Source organism: Onychomys torridus, chromosome 10 (genome assembly GCF_903995425.1).
Source record: "Onychomys torridus chromosome 10, mOncTor1.1, whole genome shotgun sequence".
Classification (NCBI taxonomy): domain Eukaryota; kingdom Metazoa; phylum Chordata; class Mammalia; order Rodentia; family Cricetidae; genus Onychomys; species Onychomys torridus.
Genome location: NC_050452.1, coordinates 42,766,054 through 42,773,297, shown reverse-complemented (window position 1 = coordinate 42,773,297; position 7,244 = coordinate 42,766,054). Strand labels below are relative to the sequence as shown.

General features: G+C 39.9%; 1 non-coding gene across 1 annotated transcript; it reads left to right on the top strand.

Annotated features, from left to right (window-relative positions):
- Positions 1-1,470: 1,470 nt before the first annotated feature.
- On the top strand, positions 1,471-1,543 carry Trnak-cuu. Its single transcript has one exon. It is a non-coding gene; the product is annotated as a tRNA-Lys (tRNA).
- The last annotated feature ends 5,701 nt before the right edge of the window (positions 1,544-7,244 follow it).

Below are 7,244 nucleotides of genomic sequence, written 5' to 3'. Positions count from 1 at the left end.
TCATTTGGGTTATACACCCAGCTCTCTTCTTACTTTTTATTTTGAGACAGGCTCTCACTGAGTTACCTAGGACAGTCTTGAATGCACTCTGTAGCCCAGGCTGGCCTCAAACTTGCAAACCCACCTGCCTCAGTAGTTGGGATGACAGGCTTGAGCCACCAGGCCAAGCCAACAATCACATTTTCTATCTGTATTTTCTCCTTTAAAGTCATATTTCAATTTTGTAAGGGGTTGTCTGTAGATGTAACCGGCTTGTTAAATAAGAAACACAGAACCGATTGCAGAGTTAAAAACCACGAGGTCAGAGCAAGAGCGGAAAACCTTACCCTTCACTGCTTCTGCTGTTCTTCCTCTCCGCAAGAGACCTACTTCTGTGCGTCCTGTCTATTTAAAGACTTTCTGTTCTGTTTTCTCATTGGTTGTAAACCCAGCCACATGACCTCCTTGTCACTGCCTGTTTGTACAGACCTCCAGGTCGTCTATGGTTGGTATTGAGATTAAAGGCGTGTGTCTGCCATGCTGGCTGTGTCCTTGAACATACAGAGATCTGCCTAGCTCTGCCTCCCAAGTGCTGGGATTAAAGGCGTGCCCCACTACTGCTCAGCTTCTGCTCTGGCTTGCTCTGACCTCAAGGCAACTTTATTGACATACAAATAAAATCACATTTCAATACAAATAAAATATCACTATATTTCCCCTTTTCTATTTTAATAAAAAGAAAAAAAGGAAAAAGTTATAACTAATTAAGAAAAACTATATACAAAAGTACAATAACTATATATACCATATATACAAACAATAAATACCTAAACAATGTCTAGTCCATTTGTATTTGACAAATTCAGAGAAAATAATTCCATTATCTATCCTATTTTGGTAAGTCCAGAATGTACCTGATTCACTTTTTATCCTAACTTATATAGCTAACAGAACTGTCTTATAACGTCTTTCAAATTTATACACTTATAGCTCTTAGTGAGTTTTTCTGAAATCCTTAACAAAGATAATTATAACTATAACTAACTGATCTTCAACTCCCTCAGAGACCCAAGAAGGAAATAATACTACCTAATAAAAAATAAAAACAAGAAGTGCATGCAAGCAGCTTCAAAAAAAAATGTGAGTTGACAGAAACAGCCAGCTGCCTGGACAGTCACCTGAGGTTTCTCCACAGTGTTGGGGCATCATCTTCAGCCTACAGGCTTAGCGTATCTGACAGACTCTTTTGTGAACTAAGATGTATACAAGGTCAACAGTTTGACCTCACATTTGGTGAGAGCAGTCCATGTACCAGAAACACCTGAATTCCATTAGTGTCATGTCATGATTCAGGATTTTAAATTCTGGAAATTATTGAATTTTCAATTCAGCTGTCCATTTTTCTTGGCTGTGTATATGTGGCTTCATCTTGGCATCCTGTTCTTCTCCACATCTCTCTATTAAATGCCAGTCTACTATTGAGAGAGGTGAGCCTGGCTAGCTCAGTCGGTAGAGCATGAGACTCTTAATCTCAGGGTCGTGGGTTCGAGCCCCACGTTGGGCGCCATTTGTAGTTAGATTTTCCTGCCTGGCCCATTCAGGACAAATCTCTCTTACCCGCCAGTCCCACAGTCGCTCAGACCCAACCAAGAAAGCACACAGAAACTTACATTATTTACAAACTGTATGGCTGTGGCAGGCTTCTTGTTATCTACTTTTTCTATCTTAAATTAACCCATTTCTGCTTATCTATACTTTGCCACATGGCTTGTGGATTACCAGTGTCTTTACATGTTGCTTCTCATGGCGGCGGCTGGCAGTGTCTCTCTCCAACCTTCTACTTCCCAGAATTCTCTTCTCTCTTGTCCTGCCTATACTTCCTGCCTGGCCACTGGCCAATCAGAACTTTATTTACACAGAGCAATATCCACAGCACTATATCTCTGAGTTCAAGGCCACTTTAGAAACAGCTAAGCATGGTGACCACACCTTTAATCCCAGGGAGTGGGAGCAGAAAGAAAAAGAGATATAAGGCGTGAGGACCAGGAACTAAAGAAGGAAAAAGCATGTAGTTAGTTTGAGCTTTGGAGCAACACAGTTCAGCTGAGATTCATGTGGAGGAGGACTCAGAAGCTTCCAGCCTGAGGAAACAGGATCACCTGAGGAACTAGCAAGGTGAGATAGCTGTGACTTGTTCTGCTTCTCTGATCTTCCAGCAATCACCCCAATAACTGGCCTCAGATTTGGTTTTATTAATAAGACTCTTTAAGATTCATGCTACAGTTGTCTAGTTAAATAGGCAGTCTGTAAGTTAAACGCAAATGATATACAATATGTGAAATATGTTTTCTTCTTGCTTACGGGAAGGGAAAAAAACGGGTTCCTGGTTGGTCAGCAGCTGACCAATTTAGGGTGGGAATTCCTCCACCAACGGGCCTGCGAGACTCCATGCTGTGGAAGGAAGGAAGGAGCCCACATGGAAACACACCTCCGTATGAAGACGGCAGGAAAGGATGAGATGAACAGTAAGAAACGGAGTCTGGCCACATCCCCATGAAAAGGAACAGCACAGGATCAGTGGAAAGCCAGCTGTCCATTCTCTGCCATGGTGATAGTTACCGAAATGCAAGGAGAGTGTGACACATGAACACTCTAATTCTAAACCTTCTTCAATCCTTTACAAGGCTTCTGCTAAGCAACATCAAAGTTATGGTACTTTATGCCTGTAGCTGGCAAACCACCTGGGCTGGTTAGTTTACATGTTGTACCAGGCTTGTCCTTTGTGGCCACCAACCAGCTCCCAAATCATGACACAGAGACTTCTTACTATTTATGAAGGCTCGGCCTAACTTAGGCTCGTTTCTGGCTAGCTTTTTTTTTTTTTTTTTTTTTAGCTTAAGTTAAGCTGTTTCTCTTTATCTTCCTTTTGCCTCAGGGCTTTTTACTTTTCTTTCTTTCTGTATCTCTTACTTTGTTCTTACTTTCACTGCTTCTCATGTCTGCCTGGCTTCCGGTCCCAGATGTGTCCATCTCCTTCTCAGTCTCCTCTTTCGTTCCCTTCACTTCTCTAGACTTCTCTTCCTGTCTGTTCTCTCTGCCCGCCAGCCCCGCCCATCCTTTCTCTGCCTAGCAATTGGTTGTTCAGCTCTTTATTAGACCAATAAGGTGCGTTGGGCAGGCAAGGTGAAACAAACACAACACATCTTTACAAACTAAATAAACGCAGCAGAAGCAAAAGTAACACACCTTTACACAGTTAAAGTAATATTCCACATCATAAACAAATGTAACACATCTTTGCCTAGTTAAAACATAACATTCCACAACAACATGTCAATTTGCCAATACCTAGACTCACCTTGGAGAAGGCTCTTAATAAAGAATTGTCTACATTAGGTTGGCCTGCGAGTGTGTCTCAGGGGGATTGCCTTGGGTGTTAACTGAGGTGGACAGACCCACCCTTAATGTGGGAGGCACCATTTCATGAACTGGGCTCTGGACTAAATAAGAATGAAAAAAGCTAGCTGAGGAGAAGCAACCTATCGAGCAAGCAAGGATGCATTTATTCTCCCTGTGCTCTTGACTTTGGCTATGACGTGACTCGCTGTTGGAATTCTGCCCTGGCTTCCCTTCAGCCATGGGATACAACCTGGAGCTGTAGGCTGAACAAATCTCTTCCTCCTCTCTGTTGCCTTTTGTCAGGACATTTTAATCACAGCAACAGAAATTAAATTAGAACATCACCTTTCCTTCTTCATGGCGTAGATTTCATATTTTTAAAGTAATTCAAAAGGCAATTTTCCCCACAATTACATAATATTACACAATGACAGAAATTTAGATTGGAAAGAAACCTGCCTCCCATTTTGCAAATGAGAAAAACAAAACAAAGTAGGGAGTGTGAGGTTGGGCAAGGTTGCACAGCTCTGTACTGAAATGTCCCTTTAGGGCCACTGTACCTTCTGTAATAAGCATCAACTTCCTCAAGTAAAATCTGAACTTTCCTAAAGACTTTTCCCCTGTCCCTTCACACTAGGGAAATTACTTTTACTCTTGTTCAAAGAGCTCACATTTTCAAGGCCAAAACATCCAAAATATAAATAATATATATTTACAGGTTGCTTTCATTCATACCTGGATCCTAAAGATATTCTGTTCCCTTCTATGCTGGTAACAGTTTGAACCTCTTTCATTTACTCCTTTGCTTTCTGAGTGTGAACAAAGTAGTGCAATCTGTTTCATTCACATTTGTTAGACAGGCAATTGAATTTCTATAGGTATATATTAGATTAGTTATTTCCTGGGGTTCTTTAATGTAAAAAAAAAAAAAGAGCTAGTCAACTGATAATTGTGTGTATGTATGCATGCATATGCACATATGCACACGTGTGCACACACACGCACGCTCATGTTGGCTTGAATGTACATAGATAGACTAAATATGTGAGTCCCACAAATATTTTTGAGTACTTACTATGGGCCAAACAGATGCAGGAAGTATAAGTATCAAGATAAACACAACTTCCTCTCATTATCTCAACTATGGCAAACGGCTTACTCTGATCACTTCTTCATCTAGACAGACTCCTAAAAAGACGTAAAGTGTCTTTCCTTTTCAGAAGGCATAATACCGTCGGAAAGGGGCAGATGTCTTAAGCATTGTGCTTGATCTTGATGAATTCCCACTATCTGAACAGATCTGTGTAGCCAGCACCCAGAACAAAAAAATAATAACAACAATTCTGAAACGTCTCCCTTGAGTTTCCTGCCAGCCATGAAGAGTAGAGACCACAGTGATTTGCTGATTTGGGGTGTCATACAAATGAAGAGTAGAGACCACAGTGATTTGCTGATTTGGGGTGTCATACAAATGAAATGCTGTGCACTTTCTTTTGTGTCTGGGTTAGCTGTGTTTCAACAGCACATTCATCTCATTACATGCCATTTTAACTTGTTTCTTCCCAGTCTCAGTGTAATAGTTTAAATATTGCACACAGTACAAATAAGTAGTCGAATTTCTAAACAGTCTTATTAAATAAGAAACACAGAGCCAAATACAGAGGTAATAGCCAAGGAGATCAGATAACTAGAGAAAAACCATGACTACCTTATCTTTTTTAATAGAATTATTTAATATGTATACAGTGTTCTGCCTGCATGTATGCCTGCAGACCAGAAGAAGGCACCAGATCTCATTATAGATAGTTGTAAGCTACCATGTGGTTGCTGGGAATTGAACTCAGGACCTTTGGAAGAGCAGCCAGTGCTCTTAACCGCTGAGCCATCTCTCAAGCCCCCAATTACCTTATCTTACCACCTTGCCACCATGGCTTCCCCAGAGAGCTTCTTCCTGTCTGAGTTGTGTTTTTATCTGCCTTCTCATTGGCTCTAAGCCCAGCCACATGACTTCCTTGTCACTGCCTGTCTATACAGACCTCCAGGTCTCTATGGTTGGTACTAGGATTAAAGGCATGTGTCACCATGCTTGGCTGTGTCCTTGACCACACAGACACTCTGTCTGCCATATGATCGGATTAAGGGCGTGTGTTATCATCGCCTGACTCCTCTTTATGGCTATTTGACCTCTGATCTCCAGGCAAACTTTATTTATTAACATACAAATAAATCACATTTCAGCACAATTAAAATATCACCACATTTCCCCTTTTTATTCTAATAAAAAGAAAAAAGTTATACCTAATATAAGAAAAACTATATACAATAAGTACAATAACTATATACAATATATACAAGCAATATATACAAGCAATGTCTAGTCCATTTGCATTTGACGGACTCAGAGAAAATATTCCATTATCTATCCTATTTTGGTAAGTCCAAAATGTACCTGATTCACTTTCTATCCTATCTTATATTACTAACAGAGAAGCATCTTATAATGTCTTTCAAATTTATACACTTACACCTCTTTAGGGAGTTTCTTTTCTGAAATTCTTAACTAGGAAAACTATAACTACAACTACCTATTCTTCAACTAACTATAACTATAACCATAACTATCTAATCTTCAACTCCCTCAGAGACCCAAGAAGGAAATAATACTACCTAATAAAACAGGAAGTATAAACAAGCGACTTCCAAAAAATGTGAGTTGATAGAAACAGCCAGCTGCCTGGATAGTCACCCGAGCTTTCTCCACAGTGTTGAGGCATCATCTTCAGCTTATAGGCTTAGCGTATCTGACAGACTCATTTGTGAACTAGGGTGTACACAAGGTCTACAGTTTTCACATTGGGTGAAAGTAGTCCACGTACCAGAAACACCTGAATTCCACTAGTGTACTGTCATGATTCAGGATTTTAACAATTCTGGAAATGGTTGATGTTTTGGGGATTCAGCTGTCCATTCTTCTTGGCTTGTGGGTGGCTTCATCTCTTTCGAAAGAGGATGTTTCCAAAGAGGACATGAATGAAAATGAGGAAGTTATAAATATCCTCCTTGCCCAGGAGATCCTGACTGAGCAGGAAGAGCTCCTGGCTATGGAGCAGTTATAGAAAGATCAAACAGAACTCTAAAGGATATGCTAAATATACAGAAAGGGGTAACAAAAACCCCCAGAAATAGACTGCACAATGCTCTATTAACTTTGAATTTTCTCAGTGCTAATGAGAAAGGAACAACAGCTGCAGAGAGACATTGGATAATAGAAAAAACTACAGAATTAAATCAGCCAATATACTTTAAGGATGTGCTGACCTCAGAATGGAAACCAGGATATGTGTTACGTTGGGGACGTGGTTTTGCTTTTGTTTCTACAGGAGAAGATAAGCTGTGGATACCATCAAAATTAATAAAGGTTCGATTTGAACAAGAGAGAACTCTTAATTAGAAGAGGTGATAGTTCACTAACCAGCATGACCGTCCAATTTAAACTAACTTATACCATTAACACATGCCTTTTCATTTAATTAGATATAACTTGCCAAAAGGGAACCTCCCCAAAGTTAGTCTTGGGGAAAGGTTTTTGTTTTTATCTTTCAGGAGAATAAAGGCTAAAGAATCTGAAGAACACTGGACAAAGGAGACATCTGAAGAAAAAGAACAAATCATCTAGAAAAAAAAAAGTCCCAAGAAAAAGAGTAAACTGGCCTACTGATATATCATCTATAAAATTTAACAAGTCTTCCTAAATGTTTGTTTCTGCTCTTCTCTAAAGACACTTAACACAAATGGTCTTCTTGTAGTTCCAGCTCAATTAAAAATTAAAGTTGGCTTTGGAGTTGGAGATTGGCTCTCTCCTTCTT